The sequence below is a fragment of the Arvicanthis niloticus genome, chromosome 25 (genome assembly GCF_011762505.2).
Source record: "Arvicanthis niloticus isolate mArvNil1 chromosome 25, mArvNil1.pat.X, whole genome shotgun sequence".
NCBI lineage: Eukaryota > Metazoa > Chordata > Mammalia > Rodentia > Muridae > Arvicanthis > Arvicanthis niloticus.
In genome coordinates this window covers 28,317,881-28,341,975 of record NC_133433.1, presented here as the reverse complement: position 1 = coordinate 28,341,975, position 24,095 = coordinate 28,317,881, and the positions used below count along the sequence as shown (strand labels likewise).

General features: G+C 38.5%; 1 long non-coding RNA gene across 1 annotated transcript; it reads right to left on the bottom strand.

The window, feature by feature from the left end:
- Window positions 1–602: 602 nt before the first annotated feature.
- Window positions 603–10,032, bottom strand: LOC143438592 (uncharacterized). The gene is made up of 4 exons (XR_013107331.1): window positions 7,737–10,032; window positions 7,099–7,146; window positions 6,593–6,710; window positions 603–5,715 (listed from the first exon to the last, which is right to left on the bottom strand). It is a non-coding gene; the product is annotated as an uncharacterized LOC143438592 (long non-coding RNA).
- Between the last annotated feature and the right edge of the window lie 14,063 nt (window positions 10,033–24,095).

Here is a 24,095-nt window from a genome sequence, read left to right as displayed (position 1 = left end):
ATATTCTTTTAATTTTAATTTTGTTGTTTTTGTGTTGTCTTCAGAAGATTGTTTGTCTCTTTGGCTTTGGGTGAAGACCAATCAGGTGTGGAATTTACAGATCCAATTAAGCTTGGCCTCTAAGTGCTAGTATTAAATGTGGACCAACATGCCTGATATTTTTTGGTTTTTACATTATTGTTCCATGGGTGTGAATGTAGTATTTATTTATATTATTTATTATTATTAATGAATTATTTTATTTATTTACAGCCCTCCTACCAGTCTCCCTTCGATGTGTTCCTCCCCTCACAAACCAAGCCTGGTCTTTTGGCACCTATGAACACATACTGGGTAACGTATACCATAATCCCCACATGAGATCCCAGGCTTTTTGAGCCACAGGAATACCACCCTATCTCACACACTGTCCCCACTTATACACTCACTCCCACAGCAAATTTACTGATCTGTTTATAAAAAGATAAACAGATAAACAATATGTTCTGTGGGTATGTGGAGAGGTATGGGGGAAGGGAATGTCTCAGCAGGCCCAGGGAGAGGCATCTCTTCCCCCTGAGAGACCAGCCACACACCAGTATCCTATAGAATAGAGTTTATTTAGTGCATGGGGAGGGGAGCCAGAGGGTAGTAGAGGCAGAGAAAGAGAGGCAGGCCAGGGTCACATGGTGAGTTGGGGAAGGGAAGAAGAGAGGGGCAAAGGGACAGGGAGAAGCTAGGGAAAAGAGATCAAGAGAGAGAGAGAGAGAGGAGGGGGCAAACAGCCCCTTTTATACTGGGCTAGGCCTACATGGCTGTTGCCAGGTAACTGTGGAGGTGGACTTTAGATAGAATACTACCATTTACCCCTTTAAATCTTGTAAGGCTTTCCTCAAGTTTTGCCCTTCTCTCTCTCTAAGTGAAACAGTCTGAGAAATATGGATAGACATGTATTTTTCCAGTCCTGGAACAGCCTCGTTCAGTGGTGTCCCAGAGTCCTTGCTTATAGTCATGATACATTATTCCCAATTTATTTGTTTTGTAAATAGCAATGTTGGTATTAATAATGTTTCTATACAATTGACAGGAGATATGGATTTTGAGGATGATTTTGTATTTTTTGAGGACTGAAATTTTTTTCAAAACACTTTATCAATATTTGTATAAACATATATACTTATACATGTATACATATATAAGCAATAATTAAATAATAAGACATATTTAAAAAGTATGGGGGGTTAGGAAAAGTGGTAGGAAGGAGAGAAAAGGGAAAATTATGTAAATACAGTGTCCATATATGAAATTCTCAAAAAAGAATCCAGTTTTTTAAAATTTTCAACAGATTAACTAACATTTTACAATATGAAAATAAATATGACCTATAATAAACCACAGCAACATTTTATAATTCAAAGTATTTCTGAGAACAAGAAAACAGATTGTCAGAAGCTAAGTCAGCAGAACCATGGGTACACTCTGTGTGTGTGTGTGTGTGTGTGTGTGTGTGTTTAATCACATCATAATATTTACTTTTTAACATGGGGGTTATAAACACAAAAATGCAAGATGTGGGGAAGGGGATGACACAGGAGCATAGATGTTCAGGAAGAGTACTGATATCTTTCAGAACATGGTATCAGCTGAGTGAAGGTTCAGGGGTCAGGTCACTATGACTCTGCCTATGCTTCACTTGTTCTTATCTAATTTGGTACCATCTGCCAAAGGCTGCCTATTTACAAGGTCTATGACTACTCAGGCTGGTAGATTTCAACAAAAGCTGCCTGTTTACAATAGTTTATAGCCCTCTGTTTCAGTGTTTTTCCATAGAGACCCAAGACTTTGTGTTAGCAGGCATGTAAGTCAGGCCTATTGCTGATTTTAGGCTTATGGCTGATTTTAGGCCTTCAGTGTATAAGCAGGGCTGCCCCTGACATCTCCTCCCTTCTCCAAGTATAGAAGAGCTGTGGCAATTCTAATCTTGTCAAGGTGGGGATAGAGGCCTGACCTCTAGTAATTAAAGGGGACCTTGTAATGGCTCTAGTCCTCCTGTCATTGTTCAGTGAGGCATGAGGGCCATACCCACCCCGATGTCTTTTTCCTGGAGAGGGGATACTTTTGACATCAACCCCTATGCAGTCAGGCTTGTCCCTCAGGGAACCCAGAAACATATTTTTAACTTTTAAAAAAATACTTCATTTTTATTTATATGTAAGTACACTCACTGTAGCTGTCTCCAGACACCCCATAAGAGGGCATCTCATCTCATTACAGATGGTTATGAGCCACCATGTGGTTGCTGGGATTTGAACTCAGGACCTCTGAAAGAGCAGTCAGTGCTCTTAACCACTGAGCCATCTCACCAGCCCTTTAACTTTTATTTATATTGCCTTGCAGTACTTAGCCTCAAAGCCTAAGCAAGAATTCAGATCACCAGACAGAGGGGGTTCTGGGTGGCCCCTCTCTGCTTGGTCTAGGGGCAGAAGTCCCCTAATTAGGTTGGGTGGAGATGGGACTTGGGAACATCCTAGATAGAGTAACATCCTCATCTAGAGTCCCGTGGTCCTCCATAGTTAACATAAGATAATGTATCTGAATAGATTTTGCTATCAGATTATCTAGCTGTTGTTTCACAAACAGCCTATTTAAGGCCCAGGGACCAAAGGAAATAAGCAAAAATAACCCAATTAATGATCCCAAGATGGAAAGAAGTAGGGTTAGCAATCATGGCAAGGTTGAAGACCAATTCTTGTACAAGCTCTCCTTTTTCTCTTTCTATCTCTGTCTTTTCTGAAGACCTTCTCTGACCTTTACATGCTCTCTTTAATCATCCCTGTTTTGTCTAAGTAAAAGCAGCATTCTTCTTTAAGGGCTGTACATAGTCTAGAGCTGTACACAGTCTTTTCTATTGTAAAAGAGAAAATCAGGTCCAATAAAGTCCTTTGCAATTTTAGGGGATCACATCAGACAATGAAATGAAGGATTTCTTCAGATTAGTGATGTCAATCTCTAGCTGTTTGATGTCCTTGTCAAAGGCCCATCAGAGGTCTGAGTAGTATAAGTTCAGAGGCCAGCATCAGGATTAGCATTCCTGATAGCGGACATCATGGGTGATTAATTTTTTACCTGGAAGAGAAAAAAAGAAAGGAATTGTCAGGGAAATATCTCTTCCCTGGATGTCAATTGTTATTCATCTTATTTATAATTGGGCCTGGTTTTGTGGACAAAACCATCCAGGACATAAAAATGGAAGTAGAGGCAATCAAGAAATTACTAAGGGAGACTACCAGGGATATAAAAAACCTGGGAAAGAAATCAGGAGTCATAGATGCAAGCATCACCAATAGAATACAAGGGATAGAAGAGAGAATCTCAGGTGCAGAAGATACCATAGAAAATATTAACACAACTGTCAAAGAAGTTCTTAACACAAAACATCCAGGAAATTCAGGACACAATGAGAAGACCAAACCTAAGGATAATAGGTATAGAAGAAAGTGAGGATTCCCATCTTAAAAAGCCAATAAATATCTTCAACAAAATTATAGAAGAAAACTTCCATAATCTAAAGAATGAGTTGCAGGAAAGCACAAATACAAGGAGGGCAATTTTACCCCAGAAAGAGCAAGATAGTAAGCCTCTTCCAACAAACCCAAAAGAAGATAACCACACAAACAACGACTCCACTGTTAACAAAAATAAGAGGAAGCAACAGTCTCCTCTCCTTAATATCTCTTAACATCAATGGACTCAATTCCCCAATAAAAAGACATAGGCTAATGGGCTGGATACACAAACAGGACCCAGCATTTTGCTGCATACAGGAAACCCACCTCAGTAACAAAGACAGACTCTACCTTAGAGTAAAAGGCTGAAAAACAATTTTTCAAGCAAATGGTCTTAAGAAAAAAGCTGGAGTAGCCATTCTAATATCGAATAAAATCAACTTTCAACTTAAAGCTATCAAAAAGGATAAGGAAGGACATTTCATACTCGTTAAAGGAAAAGTCAACCAACATGAACTCTCAATACTGAACATCTATGCGCCAAATAAAAGAGCACCCACTTTCATAAAAGAAACTTTACCAAAGCTCAAAGCACACATTGCACCTCACACAATAATAGTGAGAGACTTCAACACCCCACTCTCAGCAATGGATAGATAAAGGAAACAGAAACTAAACAGAGATACAGTGAAACTAACAGAAGTTATGAACCAAATGGACTTAACAGACATTTATAGAACATTTTACCCTAAAACAAAAGAATATACCTTTTTCTCAGCACCTCATGGTACCTTCTCCAAAATAGACCACATAATTGTTCACAAAACAGGCCTCAACAGATATAAAAAAAATCAAAATCATCCCCTGCATCCTATCAGATCACCATGGTCTAAGGCTGGTTTTCAATAATGACAAAGACAAGGGAAAGCCCACACTCACATGGAAATTGAACAATACTCTACTCAATGATAATGTGGTCAGGGAGGAAATAAGAAAAGAAATTAAAGACTTTTTAGAATTTAATGAAAATGAAGACATATCATACCAAAACCTATGGAACACAATGAAAGCGGTGCTAAGAGGAAAACTCATAGCTCTAAGTGCTTACAAAGAGAAATTGGAGAGGGCATACACTAGCAGTTTGACAATACACCTGAAAGCTCTAGAACAAAAAGAAGCAAATACACCCAAGTAGAGTAGACAGGAGGAAATAATTAAACTCAGGGCTGAAATCAACCAAATAGAAACAAAAAGAACTATACAAAGAATCAATAAAACCAGGAAATTTTCTATCAAAGTAGATTATATTTATCACAAACTTTTAGGAATGATACAACTGTATATTCATGTTTATCATTAGTTATGCAAATATGTTTAAATTTTTTAATGGAAGCTTTAAGTTCATGACATGCTACTCACTAAATACTCCTACCACATCTAATGCATTATACACGCCCCACTAGATTACTCAGTGAGCACCTTGTCTGTCAACTGGTCTTCTCAATTATTGTTGAGGCTATTACATAAGTCATCCCATTCCTCCTGAGTAATGGCAGCGGGGTATCCAGTCCAAATAGTTATAGTCTTATTCAACTCTTTCTGCTGAATGTATTTGTTTATATTTTTTTATTTCTCTTTCTCTTCATCTATTCCTACATCTTAAGTCTTATGCTTTTCTTTTTATGTAACTTTTATGTATTTATTTTACACAATCACTTTAAATGCCTTTACTGCCCTGCTCCCCATTACCTGCCCCACACAATCTTTTCCCCTCCTCACATGCCTTCTCCTCTGAGTGGGTAGGGTATACCCTTGGGAACACTCCTCCCTGGAATATCAAGTCTCTCTCAACCTTGGAGCATCCTCTTCAACTGAGGCCAGATGAAGCAGGCTAGCTAGAAGATCCTATACTACTTATAAGCAACAGATTTTGGGATAGACTCCACATGAAGACCAAGCCGCACAACTGCTACATATGTGCAGGCAGGCTCAGGTCAAGCCCATGTATGTTCTTTTGTTAGTGGCTCAGTCTCTGAGAGCCCCAAGGGTCCTGGTTAGTTGACTCTGTTAATCTTCCTATCAAGTTGCTATTCCCTTTGGGACCCTCGATCCTTGCATCTCTTCTTCCGTAAATGTCTCCAAGCTCCATCCACTGTTTGGCTGTGGGTGTCTTCATCTGTCTGAGTCGGCTGCAGGATGGAGCCTCTCAGAGGAAAGTCATGCTAGTCTTCTGTCTGCAAGTGTAACAGGATTTAATTAATATATTTGTTGCTTGCCAATGGGATGAGTCTCAAGTAGAGCTGGTTATTAGTTGACCCTTCCCTCAGGCTCTGTTCCATCCAGTCTCAGCATATCTTGAGGACAGAGTGGGTGGAAAATATTGCAGGTGGGTTGGCAACCATATAGCTTCATTGGGGTTTCTTCATGGTTACATGAGGTATCCTATTCAGGTTCCCTATGCCCAATTCTGTGTGTCAAAGCTAAGAGTATCCTTATTGATTCTTGGGCACCTCCCTTATCACATGTCTGTCTTTCTTTCTGAAGATGTCCCCACCTTTTCACTCCAGTTATTTGAAGATTTCTCTTCATTTGATGGCCATCTAGCCATCTAGCCCTCTCTCCTGTCCTTCCCCACACCTGATACTGTGTTCCCCATTCCCTCCCCATTCACAGAGTCCCCCATCCCTCCCAGTTCACTCCCTTCCCTTCTAACAGAAGGTACTTTTTGTCTGTCAAAGCCTTCTTTTAATAAGAGTTCCTATATGATTAACCTTGCTTTTAGCCTACCACCCACCAGAGGTAGTAGAAAAATGTTAATAGGACAAAGGAGGATATGGAACTATTTAGAAATCATTCATTAGTGTGAATTCAATCGATATTGTAAGGATATTAGCAGTTCACGTCATACAAATCAGCAGCAGGAGCTGGATCAACTCATAAATACCAATCAAGAGTCATCAAGGGTAGTCTGATCCAGAAGCAACTGTGAAGTTCTCCTAAATGGCCTGAGTAATGTGAACATGTCTAGAAGTTGCCAGAAAACCACTAGAAGTCCTTTGGTGACTTTTCTTTCTATGAAGTCAAGACAAATGATGACCAACAAAGACTTGCCATTTAGAGTTGTCCACTCTGTGCTGGGTTATATTTACACCCTTTCCAAATATCATGTGTTCTCTCAAATATTCACTCTAGCAAAACATTACACGCCTCTTTTCCAGGCTGGTTCTAGAAAAAAAAAAAAACAATGTGTCTGCTTCAGCAAAAACATCCTCACATAACAGAGTTTCCAGAAAAAAAAAAGCATAACACAATTGAGTTTCCAGAGAAAATAGAAATTTCCACTTCAGGCTAATTACATCTCAATTAATGGGCAAAGGCAGCTATACTAGACTTTCAAATTCTCTCCTATGGAAACCACTCCTGAAAATGTGTCAACAATTGATGCTCAGATCTTTTATATCTAATCTTCATCTGCTCTATATTTTATAGACTTTTATCTCTAAGGTTTTGCCACTTTCCTTCCTTTTTTATTTTTATCTATTCATATTTAACACAGTACATCCTAAGTGCAGCTATCCAGTCCCCTCACTCTCCCAGTTCTTCCTGAACTTACCTGTCTCCAAGATATACTGTCCTATATCTTCCCCAGAAAACAGTAGGCCTATCAGAGACATTAACAAAACAAGATACAATTAGAACAGGCACAAATTCTCACATCAATTCTTCCTTGTTGAGGCCCAAGCTGCCCCACGTTTGGGGGCCAAAATTTCAGACCACTCTGTCTGTGTTGGAACCTGCACTGCCAAAAGCCTTGCCTGTTAAGTTGTTAGAGCCTGCACTGCCCCAAGCTTCTCTGGTCCATGGGTCGGGGTTCAGCAAGAGACAGAGTGAGGATGGACTCGAAGAATGGAGACCAGACAGAGTGTGATTCAATCCCATTTATTCTTCAGTCTCTCTTCCTAGTCTAAGTCCCAAGTCTTGAATTCCTAGTCCCTAGTTCCTAGTCCCTAGGGCCTCCAAGTTCCAAGTTCTTTCTCCAAGGGCTAAGTGCCTAATGTCTAATGCCTAATAACTAACTCCAAGTTGTACTGATGTCCAGTAATCTTTTGCAAGTTGTACTGCATTCTTCTGTCTGCCTCTCACCTTTTATATGTCTCACTTCTAAGCCATGCTTTTACTCATGCCCTTAAATCATGCCCTTGGATCTTGTCTCTAAATCAGATCTCTAAGTCACGCCCTTAAGTCACACACCTTTAAGTCTCACACACCCAAGGGAAAGTCCTGGGTATCTAAAGCAAGATGTTATCAGAGTGTGCTCAGCTGTTGTAGGCTATTGTAAAAGTCTCTTGCTGGGGTATATAACTCAAGATGGCTGCAAGGATGATAGCTGCCTTCTGTCGGCTCCCCACACTTCCTGTGGAAAAAAAGAGAAATTGCAAAAGTGGGTTCTCCCTGCATAATGTTTATTCGGGGGCCTCTTTAACTATTCCCATTACCAATACCAACTGGATTCAGTCTTTCTAAAGACAACTGGAATATGCATCAAACTATGAATAGAGCAGGACTTCATTAAGGACTTTGGTTGTTTTATTGTTACTGTTGTTGTTGTTGATGTTCTTGACCAGTTATATTTGGTTCTAATGTATGTCTCTGTCCTATCTTGCTTCTAGTTTCTGATCAACTAGGCTGTGTCAGTTACAGCTTCCTTCTTCTGTCCCGAGCCTCAAATTAAACAAGTCGACATTTGGCTCACCTCTCACTTTCTGTGCAAACATTTTCCAGGACATCTTGCAAGCTGAACAAATTATAGGTTGAAATTTTGCTCCTTGGTTGGTACTTTTACTTTTTCTACTACCAAAATCATTACTTAGTTATAAAGGACAGACGATATTAGCTTTGTATCCTCCACTTTGTGGAGTGCTCCTAGAGTCACTGTCATAGGTTACAGGAATGTTCCACATCACTAGTATTATACTTTGCCTCCCAAAGGTCCCACTATAAGTCATTTCTCTCTGAACTCTTTCTGTCAATCCCTACCCCAGCCTAATACAACCTATTTCCAAACACCCCCACTATACCTGCAACATCTCTCTATTTCTTCTTCCAGGAAGATCCATAGTTCCCTCCTTAGGACTTTTCTTGTTGCTGTGCCTCATTTGTTCTGTGGCTTGTAGACTGATTTTTCTTTATTTGCTATCTAATATCCATGTATAAGTGAATATTTATCATAATTTTCTTTCTAGGTCTGAGTTATCTCACTCAGAATAATTTTTTTTAAAATTCTGATCCATATGCTGCAAATGTAATGTCATTTTTAACTGCTGTGTAACACACCATAGTGCATATGTACCACATTATCTTTACCCACTGTAGGTTATTTCCAGTTTCTGATCATTATAAGTAAAGCCATATGAACATAGTTGAGCAAGTGTCCTTGAGTTAGAATGGAGCATCTGTTGGGTATATACCCAAGATGGGCGTAGCTGGTTCTTGAGGTAAATAGACTCCCAATTTTCTGAAGAAGCATCATATAATCTCATATATCTAAAATTTATTGGCTTGACACTTTGAAAGTATCTTATCTCTAAGGTTTTGCTATTTTACAGTCTTAAAAACAATTTATCAGTAAATGTTTCTCTGGTCTCAAAACATCTCTAAGACTATGCTATAAAATACATCAACATTATTAAGTTAATTAAATACAGTGAAAATTTTGTAATAAAATTTAGCCAAAAACTTGTAACAAAATATTTATACATAAGTGTAAGAAAACTCTGCTAATTAAGTTCGAATTCCACCATTAACTAGATATTCTTCTGGGGCTTTGCACATAAGGGAAGACTCAGTTCCTTAGCAGGGCTTCTTCTTCTCTGACCTTGTCCAGGGAATTCAAAAGCCCCACACAAGCCTCTCCCTAAGACTGTCATATTGCCTAAATTAGGTTACAGGATCAAATTCTTTCTTCCTGATAAGAACTCATTCAGCTAGTTCCTGAGACTCTTGAAATGCTTCCCCATGTTAACGAAATGTTTTGTTATCATTGGTCTTCAGCCTAAGACATTAGATCATTCACTGACCATACACAAAGGGCTTCTGAAGCACCTGTGTCCCAATCCTCGAGGACAGGGAGAGTTACTGTTATATATCTCTACATAGATCATATTAATTTGTTATAAATTAGCATATATTTGATTCAATTCTTGTTTAGGATATTTTGTATATGTGTATAATATATGTATATTAAACGTGCAACTTGGATTCAAATATTGTTTGAAAATAGTATGATTCAAAAACAGTTGTTTTTGCCTGTGATCTAAGCTTTAAGGACTGAGCAATTTCTCTAGCTCATTTAAGAAACACCTTTCAACATCAAAGACAGACATTGTCTCAGTAATAATTGTTGGACAAAGACATCTCAAGCAAAAAGACCTAAAGAACAAACTGTTGTAGGCAGCTAAATATCTAAAAATTCAGCTATGTATGAAAATTAATCAAATAATAGAAAACACTACATAGCCACCAAAGTAAAAACCCTCAAAACTGACATTTCAATTCCTTTCTGATTTTTTCCCAAAACACTTTATCAGTATTTGTATATACATACATACTTATACATGTATACATATATACATACATATATGAACAGTAATTAAATAAGATATGTTTGAAAAGTATTGGGGGTTGGGATGAGTGAGAGGAAGGAGAGAATGAAAAAATTATGTAAATACAGTGTTCATATATAAAATTCTCAAAAAGGAATCCATTTTTTAAAAAAATGTTCAACAGATTAACTTGCATTTTACAATATGAAAATAAATATGACCTATAATTATGTTGAAGGACATTTTAACTCACTACAAACTTTGAAATTTAAAATGAAATCAATAAAAATTATTTTACCCAGCATACTAACAAAAACCACTATAACAATTTATAATTCAAAGTATTTCTGAGAAGAAGAAAATAGATTGTCAGAAGCTAAGTCAGCAGAGCCAGAAGGACACTGTGTGTGTTATTTCTTTTCTTTTCATTTCTTTTTCTTCTTTTTTTATTATTATTATCAAATCATAATTTTTACTTTTTAACACAGGGGTTATAAACACAAAAATGCAGGATGTAGAGAAGGGGATGACACAGAAGCATAGATGTTCAGGGGGAGTACAGATATATTTCAGAACAGGGTATCAGCTGGGTGAAGGTTCAGGGGTCAGGTCACTATGACTCTGCCTATGCTTCACTAGTCCTTATCTAAGTTGGTACTATCCACCAAGGCTGCCTATTTACAAGGTCTATAACTACTCAAGCTGTTAGATTTCCACAAAAGCTGCCTGTTTACAATAGTTTATAAACATCTGTTTCAGTGTTTTTCCATAGAGACCCAAGACTTTGTGTTAGCAGGCCTGTCTGTCAGGCCTATTGCTGATTTTAGGCTTATGGCTGATTTTAGGCCTTCAATGTATAAGTAGGGCTGCCGCTGACATCTCCTCCCTTCTCCAAGTATAGAAGGGCTGTGGCAATTCTAATCTTGCCAAGGCATGGATAGAGGCCTGACCTCCAATAATTAAAGTTGGTTCTTTGAGAAAATCAACAAGATAGATAAACCCTTAGCCATACTAATCAGAGTGCAGAAAGACAGTATTCAAATTAATAAAATCAGAATTGAAATGGGGGACATACTAACAGAAACTGAGGAAATCCAAAAAATCATCAGATTCTACTACAAAAGGCTATACTTAACAAAGTTGGAAAATCTGGATGAAATGGACAATTTTCTAGACAAATACCAGTTACCAATGTTAAATTAGGAGCAGATAAACCATTTAACAGTCCCATAATCCTGAAAGAAATAGAAGCAGTCATTAAAAATCTAGTCACCAAAAAAAGTCTAGGACCAGATGGTTTCAGTGCAGAATTCTATCAGACCTTCAAGGAAGATCTAATAATAATTATAATCTTCAAGGAAGATCTAATAATAATAATAATTCTTTTCAAACTGTTCCACAAAGTAAAAGTAGAAGGAACACTGCCCAATTCATTCTATGAAGCCACAATCATGCTCATACCTAAACCACACAAAGACCTAACAAAGAAAGAGAACTTCAGACCAATTTCCCTAATGAATATCGATGCAAAAATACTCAATAAAATTCTCAAAAAGTGAATCTAAGAACACATCAAAACAATCATCCATCATGATCAAGTAGGCTTTATCCTAGGAATGCAGGGTTGGTTCAATATATGGAAGTCCATCAATGTAATTCACTATATAAACAAATTCTCAATTGAGGATTCTTGAATGGTTGAGAAGCACCAAAAGAAGTGTTCAACATTCCTAGTCATCAGAGAAATGCAAATGAAAACAACATTGAGATTCTACCTCACACCAGTCAGAATGGCTAAGATCGAAAACACAGGTGACGGCAGATGCTGGCGAGGATGTGGACAAAGAGGAACACTCCTCCATTGTTGGTGGGATTGTTAGCTGGTACAACCACTATAGAAATCAGTCTGGTGGTACCTTAGAAAATTGAATATTGTATTATCTGAGGACCCAGCTATACCACTCCTTGGCATATACCCAAAAGATGTTTCAAAATACAACAGGGACACATGCTCCACTATGTTCATAGCAGCCTTATTTATAGTATTCAGAAGTTGGAGACAACCCTGATGTCCTTCAACAGAGGAATGGATACAGAAAATATGGTATATTTACACAATGGAGTACTACTCAGCTATTAAAAACAATGAGTTCATGAAATTCTTAGACAAATGGATGGAGCTTGAGAATATCATCCTGAGTGAGGTAACCCAATCATAAAAGAACATACATGGCATACAATCACTGATATGTGGATATTAGCCCCAAAGCTCACAATACCTAAGACAAAATGTATAGACCACATGAAACTCAAGAGGAGGAAGGAAGACCAAAGTGTGGGTGCTTTGGGTTCTTTTTGAAGGAGTAGCAAAATACTCAACCAGAGCTCCCAGGGTCTAAACCTCCAGCCTGAGAACAGAAAGGGAGGGACTCATGGCTCCACTTGTATAGGTAACTGAGGGTGGCCTCATTAGGCAACAGTGGAATTGGAGGGCCATATTCCCCGAAAGATTGGATCCATAGTGTTGGGGAATGCCAGAGCAGGGAGGCTGGATTGGGAGAATGGTGGGAGCACACCCTCATAAAAATTGGAAGAGGGGGTATGGGATAAGGGGTTTTGGGGGAGAAAGGAAGTGGTGATAACAGTGAAAGGTAAATATGTAAAATATCCAAAAAAACCAGATAATGGGTCTAGAAAAAAAAAGATAGTTTACTTATTTCAAATGATTTTCAAAGGTTTCCAGGAGATGCTTATTGGCTAAGATCTTATTTTAAGCTCTTCACAAAAGAATTTATGTCTCTGTTTAATATTCTCAAGAGAGATGCAAATCCTAATTTCTCTCAACAATGAATTGACAAAAGCGGAGTAATTTTACAAAAAGTAGAAGAAGCTCTCATTAATTTATATATTATATAGATTGATATAGATTGATTAATTGTTGGCTGTTTTATAATAGTCCTTTGATAAAAGAAATTATTAATAAAGAATTATATTTCTTTAAATAGTGTCTTCATGACTCTCTGAGGGTGGAAGGGGCATGCCTTGTTTACTCTTAACTTTCTAAAACTGAAAGCTCATGGCAAATCTGCCACTGATTGCCTCTGGCATTGCTGAGACCAATAAAAACTAAGCCACAACTATGTGGAAGGACCCTTTTACTCTTGAATGGAATGGCCAGGACCTAGTTCCTACATGGGGCTGAGGATTGATATGCATGTTTGATACCACAGGAGGCACAGCTAAATGGCCACCAAAAAGATTAATGAACTAAATAGATACTCCCACAAAACCAGGCCCAATTATAAATAAGATGAATAACAATTGACATCCAGAGAAGAGAAATTTCCCTGAGAATTCCCTTGTTTTTTCGTTTCCAGATAAAAAATTAATCACTGGTGATGTCTGCTGTTAGGAGTTCTAATCCTGATGCTGGCGTCTGGACTTATACTACTCAGACCTCCAATGGGCCTTTGACAAAAACATCAAACAGCTATAGATTGTCATCACTAATCTGAAGAAATCCCTCATTTCGCTGTCTGATGCAATCCCCCCAATTTCAAAGGACTTTATTGGACTTGATTTTCTCTTTTACAATAGAAAAGATTGTGTACAGCTCTAGACTGTGTACAGCCCTTAAAGAAGAATGATGCTTTTACATAGACAAAACAGGGATGATTAAAGAGAGCATGAAAAAGGCCAAAGAAGGTCTTGATAAAAAACAGAGAGAGAAAGAGAAAAATGAGAGCTTGTACAAGAATTGGTCTTCAACCTCTCCATGATTGTTAACCATACTTGTTGCGGTAAATCTCTAGCCCAAGGAAGTCCAGTCAAGGAAGACACAACTCAAGTAATTACAAATGTATGCTGCACGCCTAGATTGGGCAGATTTACCATTGAACTACTCTATTCCCCAGCTATGAGATCTCTTACATCTTGCAGTTTTCTAGGTCATGATCTTCTCCATCTTCTGTCCTTCCCCCAACTGCCAACTCCCAACAGCTCTTCTTGCTCTTATCACTCTTCCCCTGCCTCTGGCTCCTCCCACTCCTCTTCTACTACCTAATCACTAGCTCTAGCCTTTATTTAACAAATTTGATTGGACAGAAGGCTCACAAGATTCACTCCTCCTTAGCAGCCCCTCCCAGGAGTGGAATTACCATGACAAGAGTCTAGGGCTATGCACAACATTTCCCCATTTTTGTCCAATTAAAAAACTCTTTTCTCTTACATTTCCCCCTTTTTTTCCAATTAAAAGACTCTTTTCTCTCAGATATTCAACCTTGTGACAATCATAAAGATTTCTAAAGTAACCAGAACCATCCACCCCAACATAAGGAACTGGGATGATGATCTCCTTTTGTCTGCTTCCAGCTGAATTGGGGCAAAGAATTCCCATCTGGGGGCCCAAAGGGAAATAGGAAAATTGGCTTAGTCAAAGGAGAGCTAGCTGGCATCATTTGCCTTGAAGTCACTATGTGCTGAGAAAGTTCATAGCTTAGCTGACACCATGACTGTGACAGTCAGAAAGGCTGGACAGGCAAGCTAGCTGTTCTGGAAAAGTTCTGGAAGCAAGTCCTTAAAAGAAGCAGCTTCGATGTAGTTGCAGTAGGAACAAGCACGAAGCTGGATTAGAAGGTCCCAGAGACTCATTATCCCTGAGTATGAATCTTGCTAGGGCTGTGTTTCTCTTCTTTCACCCTGTAACATATAAAACTTAAAAGCAGCAGGTAGTTTTATAAAGACATTCACATGGAGCATGTAGGGTATACAGCTTGGTCAATGAAGATTAGTTCAGGTTAGTTTGATCACTTAATCAAACTATAATATAACTTTGTATACATGCCCTCATAAAGGATGGCATGTATTAAGTCATGAGAAATTAGTACCAACTTAAATGTTCTTGGCTTTGTATAGACATTTTAGTCCCAGCCTGTTAAGTCCATATAAGAGACATAAACAACACCATATATACATCACCCATTTGGTTGGTTGTGTTAGTCTCCCTTTTCTTCTGTGTCGACGAGGTCTTCAGGGGGTCTCCCTTTGTCATTTCTGATCATTATCAACTTGGAAGGAACCCACAGCTTTTCTATTCTTCTGGAAACATAAACATAACCTCTCCCCCAGCGTAACACATTTCCCACTTTCCATTCTGATGTCAAAATATCCTTAATATAAACAGGTTGATTTAGTTCAGTAGTTTTTTCCACCATCCAATGTCTCTCAGCGGCTGTGGTGCTTTGTTCATTAGCATTCAAAAAATTTAAGGTTAATAAAGCAATATATAATCTATCTTTGGGGGTTCTTATTGATTCCTTTTACCTATGAAGCATCTCCTTTATAGTTTGATTAGATCTATCCATTTTTAGGCACTCTTCCTTCTTCTGCTCAAGAGCAATTTCTAAGGTCTTGAGCTGTGAGTCCTTTTTTAGTGCTGAGGAAACCAGGAAAGAAGCATGCTCTTTGAGATCCAAAAGAGAAGTCTCCTTCTCTGAGAAGTCTCCTTGCAATAGGGTGACTTTTTCTTTCAAGTCTTTAAGATCTTTTTTGTAGATATCAATCTCCTCTTGCTTCTCTTGCTCATCTCTGTTCCGCTGCTCCTTTAAAAGTTCAATTGTCCTCTCTTTGTCTGCAAGAGCCTCCTTCAGCATTGTCAGAGCTGTGTCCATGTTAGTGGTGTCCACCTGCAGAGACTTGACTTGCTCTTTCAAGCTGCTCATCTGCTTCTCTTTATCTCTTAGTTGTTCCTGAAGATTTTCTATCTTCTTCTGGAGAACATTGACCTCCCGCTCCTTCATGTCCAGCATGTCCTTGAGGTCGTGTATCTCTCCAGTTTGTGTGCCCTTCTCCTCAGTCATATCTGGTCTCAGAACATCTGTTTTTGAAGCAGTGACATTTAACTGTCCTGAGGAAGAGAACTCTCCCTGTCTGGCATTGGGGCCTGCTAGAGGCCCCCCTGGAAGTTTTTTTGGCAGAGTATTTCCCCATTTGTCTGTTGTTGCTCTACATTCCCTAGTCAGATGTCGGCCTTTGCCACATCTTTGACATATTCCAGAAGGCCTAGGCCCCCATTTTGTATTATCTTTATTTGTCCTGCAGTCATTTCTGAGATGACCCCATTTAGCACAATTAAAACATTTGAAATCTTGGGTCATCTCTAGGTTTCTAGTTGCAGTTTTGACCATGTGTTAGGGATCTAATAGCAGCCCCATTATAAATGAGCTTAATAATCATTGATATAATTTTAGGAATTCTTATAGGATCATCATTAAGACTTAAGAAGTCATCTATTTGTCTATATAGTATCACAACAAAACAGTAGATCTTCGTGGATCTGCTGAGATCTGCTCCAAAAGGGTGTGCTATTGCTTAGTGATTGTTACATATGCTTAATAATAATGATAAAAGGAAAATCATATTAATAGCAAGAATCTTTCCTAAAATGGGTCTGCCACAGCCTTGCTAATGGGGCACACTTGTTGCAGATTATATAATAATCCGAGGCAAGCATTTCAGGATGATCATCTGCTAATTATTAGCTTGTCCCATTATGGCTCCTGACAGGCTGGGTCTGAAGCAGTAGCTAGATGCAGGCACCCATGAGAATACCGTGTGGCTTTAGCCACTTTTGACCCCCATAGTGGCATCTGAATAACTTCACTCTTTGGCTTGAATATTTACAAATAATATGGAGCAGGGGCTTGTGTATAAAAACATGCCAATGGCAGACAGGCTTTGTTTCTCTAGTATATTCTACAAGTTCTTCTCTTGGTATTTAGCATTTTGGTTGTGATTCATTTGCAGTTAGTTTTTTCTTTGTTGTAATATGTATCTCATATGTTGGCCTAAGGAAAGCATATTGTTTCAATATTTCTTGTTTTTTAAAAGAAACAAACGGGTGGATTAATTTTAGAATAGCTGCATCTTTAGTCTTTTAGAAAAATATTTCTGAGACAAGGTATGTTGTCACTTAGATCCCATTCTCATGCTCGACTTTGCTAAACTTCATAAATTCATAAGTTAAATGGCTGTACCGCTAGAGAGAAATTACTCATTCTAGTCATGTATGTGCTGTCCTTTGCAATAAAAAAAAGTGCTTGCATGTAGAGAGAGCATGGCTTCTGCCTTCAGATCTGAAGAGGAGGAACAATGTTTACAATACATTTACTGTGTATACTGCGGAATGAAACAACATATACAATAGCTAGCTCATGCCCTGAAGTTTAAGGGAATCATCTTCAGGGGTCACCATTATGATTACCAACCTGGTTGGGCAAAATGAGTGATTTTGAAATTTCCCAACATTTATTAAGTCATGCATGTGAATAAAATTTTCCCATATTTGGGGAGGTTATGTTGAACCAAACTTTATTGATCTAGCTGAGTCCACTCAGAAATATGAATCAGAAGCTATTGATTATAGCTGTGTGTGTCAAGTTACATGTTTCAGCAACTAATGTTTCATATAATGACCTATAATAAGATAATCATACATTATCTTTTTGATGCCATTTCCCCCACAGAGAATGGCCTACTCTTTTTGAAAGTCACTATAAATATGCATAATTTCAGTTATATCTATCTTTTAGAAGTCGATTATTGATAACATTTTTTATTTCATTTTCTTAAGCATCACTTCTCTTTTTTTATTGGATATTTTCTTTACATTTCAGATGCCATCCCCTTTTCCCATTTCCCCTTCCTAGAAAACACCTATCCCATGCCTCCTTTTCCTTTTAGCTTTTATATAATTTTTAGAAAATGATCATCAAAGGCTTTATAAGTTTGGTAATGCTCAATCAGAAGTATAACCCAATACCCAACCTAGATATATTAACTATCTTTGACTGGTGGAGACATGTGAACATCTGCCTCCATGCCCCCATCTTTCTCTCTCTCATCACCTAGCTTCTTCTCTCCTTTATCTTCTCCTCTCCTTACTCCATCTCTTCCTCTCGGTACTCCTTCCCCCTTAGCTCCTCCTACATATCACCTTTCCTGTTAAAATAAAACTTTTCTACCAAAATACAATTAGAGCATAATTATTCCTATTTGTACCAGTGAGGTACAAGATAGTCCTAATACCCAGTCCATCATTTTGTTAACTAACCAGAACGTCTGTCATCTGTCCTAACTAAAACACTTAGTTTTGAACCTGGCTTTTTTCTTGGCTTTAAAATGAATGTCAGTTGAAAACCATCCACTCAGATCTTTTATCTCAAAGTAAATAGACATGATTGGCTATGAGACTATAGGTCTTCAACCTTGTCAAAAATCCAGAATGACTGAGTTAACTGAAATTATGGGAAGCCCAAAGCATAGCTTATCAGACCACCATGGACTAAGGCTGGTCTTTAACAACAACAAAAATCAACAGAAAGCCCACATACACGTGGAAACCGAACAATGTTCTACTCAATGATAACTTGGTCAAAGAAGAAATAAAGAGAGAAATTAAAGACTTTTTAGATTTAAATGAAAATGAGGACACATCATATCAAAATTTGTGGAACTCCATGAAAGCAGTACTAAGAGGAAAAAGCATACCTCTAAGTGCCCACAAAAAGAAAATGGAAAGAGCATACATTAATAACTTGACAGCAAACCTGAAAGCGTTAGAACAAAAAGAAGCTAATATACCCAAGAGGAGTAGACGGCAGGAAATAATCAAACTCAGGGCTGAAATCAACCAAGTTGAAACAGAAAGAACTATACAAAATATCAACAAAACCAGGAGCAGGTTCTTTGAGAAAATCAACAAGATAGACAAACCCTTAGCCAGACTAACCAAAGGTCACAGAGACAGTACTCAAATTAATAAAATCAGAACTGAAAAGGGAGACATAACAACAGAAACAAAGGAAATTTAAAAAATCATTAAATCCTACTACAAAGACCTATACTCAACAAAATTGAAAAATCTGGATGAAATGGACAATTTTCTAGATAGATACCAGGTACCAAAGTTAAAGGAGGAGCAGATAAACCATCTAAATAGTCCCATAACCCCTAAAGAAATAGAAGCAGTCATTAAAAATCTCCCCACCAAAAAAAGTCCGGGGCCAGATGGTTTTAGTGCAGAATTCTATCAGGCTTTCCAGGAAGACCTAATACCAATTCTTTTCAAACTGTTCCACAGAACAGAAACAGAAGAAACAATACCTAATTTGTTATGAAGGTATAATTACACTCATACCTAAGCCTCACAAAGACTCAACAAATAAAGAGAACTACAGACCAATCTCTCTTATGAATATTGATACAAAAATACTCAATAAAATTCTCGCAAACTGAATCCAAGAACACATCAAAGCAATCATCCATCATGATCAAGTAGGCTTTATCCCAGGAATGCAGGGATGGTTCAATATTGGGAAATCCATCAATGTAACCCACAGCATCACTTCTTTTATCATCTGTATTTTTCTATTTTACAATGTCTCTGGAGAATTTAGAATTTTATTCCTTTTTCTCAAGTGTTGTATTCATTTGTTTCTTTTTAGAGGAATTTCTTCTGTAGCTAAGGTTGCCTTTTGCAATGTAATTTCTTTGAACACAGAATCCTGCCTCTGCTGTCCAGTGCCTGAAGAAGAGCATGTAAATTCTTGCAGGCTGAGCCTTGTCTGGTCAATGAGGGAAGAGAGAGAGAGACAGACAGACAGAGACAGACAGAGACAGACAGAGAGACAGAGAGAGACAGACAGAGACAGACAGAGAGACAGAGAGAGACAGAGAAACACAGAGACAGAGAGACAGAAAGACAGAGACATGAATGAATGCCCTCCACCTCTAGGACTTTTGTGGGGGGAAATTATAAGGGGTGACTGTAATAAGAATTGAGTTCACTGACCAATTTTGAAAATGGTGTAATCACAGCAAACAAAGGGAGGGGAAAGAAGAAAGGAGAGAACATTCTTTGACAGTAGTTTCCATTGTCAGTGAATTGTAATATCATCAGCGTTAAGTGATCGATAAAAACCCATATGGCCACTTCTAGCTTTAACTGTTGCCTGTCCTGGACTGCTCTGCTACTCTGGTCTGTGGGCCAGGGTCTAGCAAGAGAGAGAACGGGGGAAGAAGGGGAAGGGATGTGAAGAATGGAAACAAGCCATAGTGTGTGGTTAAATCTCGTTTACTGTCTCCTATTGTCTCTCTTTGCAAGGAAATCCTGGGTATTTATAAACACAAGCAGGGGAACACAGATCTTCACGTACACCTTGCAGCAGGGTCACTAAACAGCAAAACAAGATATATGGGATAAACAAGATGTTTATCAGAGTGTGCTCAGCTGTTGTAGGCTGTTGAAAACCAAGTCTCTTATCAGGGTATATGGCTCGAGATGTCTGCAAAGTTGATAGCCACTTTCTGCTAGAAGTCAGCTCCCAACAGTTGCCATTTTTTGAATGTAAGTAAAATTTGGATGCTGGACTTCCCCAGATATTAATAATAGATGCTGCACTGGACACTGACTATGTAATGAAATGTACATGAAAAGGACCTGGTACCTTGGATAATGAACAGTTGCCCCTGGAAAGTAAAAGATTCTATGACAGAAAAAATTTCCAAGACCAGAGGCTGTGTCTGCTTAGTGTGGAAGGGCAGTTCTGGGAAGGCCTGTTCTGTCTAACACATTTAAGTTCTAAGTTTACAGTAGTGGGGCTGATATTTTGCTGTGTCCAAGCTGGGTGGTCACAGTTAATTAGGGACCTTGTCAGGTCTAGAAATTATGAGCACCATTGGCAGTTAGTTTGTACTCCAGGATTTTCCTCTGATACATATCCAAGGAGCCATTAGTGATGTCATAAACTTTGCCATGATGGGGAGAGAAGCAACAAGAAAACCAGAATGTCTAGGTTGTCAGTGTCCAATCTGCTGGGGCTGCTATGGACTGTGAATGAGAATGTGGTTCTGTTGGTAATGTGATAACCTGGTCAGAGCCCCTTGGCCTTTAAGCCTTACTCAATGTTGATTATCCATCAGAAGGGGAGACTTGAGCAATTCTGGTCATAGGAAGCTGCCCAGTGTGCATAACATGGTTATTACTTTTGGTGTGATTTGTGGAGACAGATTTAAAACTTGAACATTTAGGTTCCTAGAAGTTCCTAAGATTGTGTTCCAAGTTATGCTTTGTGTGATAAATTTTATTAGAGTTTGACAACTGGAGGCAAACTAGGCAATGGGGATCATCCCTCAGTAATACTTGATTAGAATCCTTTTACATTTCCATTATCACCAGCCACAATGGCAGTGTTTCATGGAAATTAAATTCCAGGGCACATAAGGAGTTTTGAGTTTCAGAGGTTTTTCTGGTGTGCATAGTGCTTGGCACAAAGCAGGCATTGCATTATTCTTCAGTATTGTTTTTTGTTGTGTGTGCTTCAGTGGACCGGTGTTTTCCTGAAATCTGAAAGAAGCATGAGGGGCTGCAGAGACCTAGAAACTATTTTGATAACCTCAATACATGAAGAGATCTGTAGAATATTGAGCCACTCTATTTGGAGGAGAGATCAGTTGTATCTTGTTGGTCAGAAATATGATAATTTAAAGGACACTTTAAGTTATTTTTATGGGCTTCTAAAGTTTGTTTTTATTCAGTGTCTCTTTACATGCATCTCCTCCCTCTTCTTTGTTCACTTACCCCACTCCTCTCCTCTCCTCTCCTCCTCTTCCCTATATGTCTTCCCCTTTTTTGTTCTCTCTTTTAAAGGAAGGAGCTTCAAAGAGAGGAGAAGCAAACAGAATAAAACAAGAAGCCATGTTGAAAGTCCTCATTTTAAGCCTGAACATGGCAAGTGAATAGGAAGAAAACAGCATGGAGATCAAACAAAAGAGTCAGATATACACCTGTTCCCACTGTGAGGAATTATTCAAATGACCAAGCTAATAGCCATAACATACAAGCAGAGGACCCAACTGACACCCATGCCAGCCCCATTTTTGCATCATAATTCTGTGTGATGATTTCTAGAAATCCAGTCAGTACAAGATATGGGTTCCCCTTGATTTCCAGTTCCTCAAGTTAATCCAAATATTGGGAGGCAACTCCAAAACATTCATGACAACCTTGGCTCAGCACATTTTGCAGGTGGGAGAGATCGCAGCTGAAAGGTTTTGTAGCTTTTATTGTATTCAGGTGTTTTCTTTCTGTGGCCTGTGGCATACCCTCTTTCCACAAAGACACTAGAAGGCAGAGGCAAAGGCTCCAAGACCGCACACACTTGATTTTCACTTTTATTTGGCTGTGTCAAAGTTGACCTCAACAATGAGGTCAGTTTTCAGTGAGTAATTTCTTCCCCTAAAATCAGCATGGGTTCTTTAGAGACCTCCTTGGCGAACAACTCAAGGAAATGAAAAACTTTTGTCACAGTGGAGCCTTGATTGCTATAAAAAAAGGCCAATTCAGACTCTGTTAGTAGGAATGGTCAATAGAGTCACCATCATATTTTCCTGAAGGTCTTTAGTGCACTAAGTTCCTATACTAACCTGAAAATTCCCCCGAATTCCAGCTCTTTTTCTCTACATTTTTGTTCAAATGATTCATCCCACTTCTTTTCACATTCACCACAGTCTACTGATGAAGTCTATTCTATTTCCCCTTTGCAGAAAGATACTTGCCTCCCTCTGTATCTCTCCTCTTCATCTAACCTCCCAGGGTCTGTAGATGGTAGCTTGACTGTGGTTTACCTAAGAACTAATATCTACTTATAAGTGACTCTATACCATTTCTGTCATCTAGGTCTGGGCTACTTCATTTACGACATTTTCTGGGTTGTTGTTGTTGTTGTTGCTGCTGTTGTTGTTGTTCTTGTTGCATTCATTAGCTTGGAAATTTCATGTTGTCACTTTTTTTGGCAGCTGAGTGATACTCCATTGTATAAATATACCATGGTGGGTTTTTTTATCCATTCTTCAGATGTTGGACATATAATTTTGTTTTAAGTATCTGGCTACTAAAAATGAAGCTGCTATGAACATAGTTGGTCAAGTTTCCTTGTGATATAATTGATGGAGGAACTTTTGCATGTATGCCTGTCTTACCTTTTCATTACTGTGAAGAGAAAGGATGACCAAGGCAACATTTATAAAGGACAACATTTAATTGAGTTTGGCTTACAGATTCAGAGATTCTATCCATTATCATTAATGCAGGAGCAGCAGCATCCTCACAGGGTATGGTGCAGTAGGAGCTGAGAGTTCTACATCTCCTTCTGAAGGCTGCTAGAAGAGTGGCTCCCAGGCAACTAGCATGAGTGTTTTAAAGTCCAAGCCCACAATGGCACATCTGCTTTCAGTAAGGCCACACCTACTCCAACAAAGCCACACTTCCTAATAAGACCACTGTCTGAGCCAAGCATATGCAAACCACCACATTGCCAAAGAGTGGGATACCTGGGTTTTGATGTAGATGGGTTCCCTTTTTTTCTGACAACCATGGTATTGATTTACCCAGTAGCTGTATTAGTTTGCACTCTCACAAGCAGTAGAGGTGAGGTCTCATTGGTCTATATTCTCCCTCATATGCACAATCACTTCTGTTATTGATCTTGACTGTCCTGACATGTTTAATAAGGAATCACAAAGTAGGTTTCCTTTGTATTTCCATGATGGCTAAGGATGCTGACCATTAGTTTCTAAGCCATTGGAGATTCCTCTGTTGAGAATTCTCTGTTTACATCTGAATGCTGTTTTTTAAAACTGTTTTTGCTTGGTTTTGTTTTTACAATATCTAGATTCTTGAGGTCTGTAGATATTTTTGTATACTTATGACTCATATTTGTGCATTTTACAACATTATCAGATATGAATATGACAAAAATAGTTTTTTATAGACGGTCTCTTGTTCAATTGACTGTATTTTGCCTTACAGAAATATCACTGTTACATGATGTCCAATTTATGAATTATTGATCTTATAGCCTGCACTATTAGGTTTCCTTACAAAGTTTGTCTCCTGTGGCCTTGCATTCAGGGAAGTTCTCCATTTTGTATTCTCTCTGGTTCTGTGTGT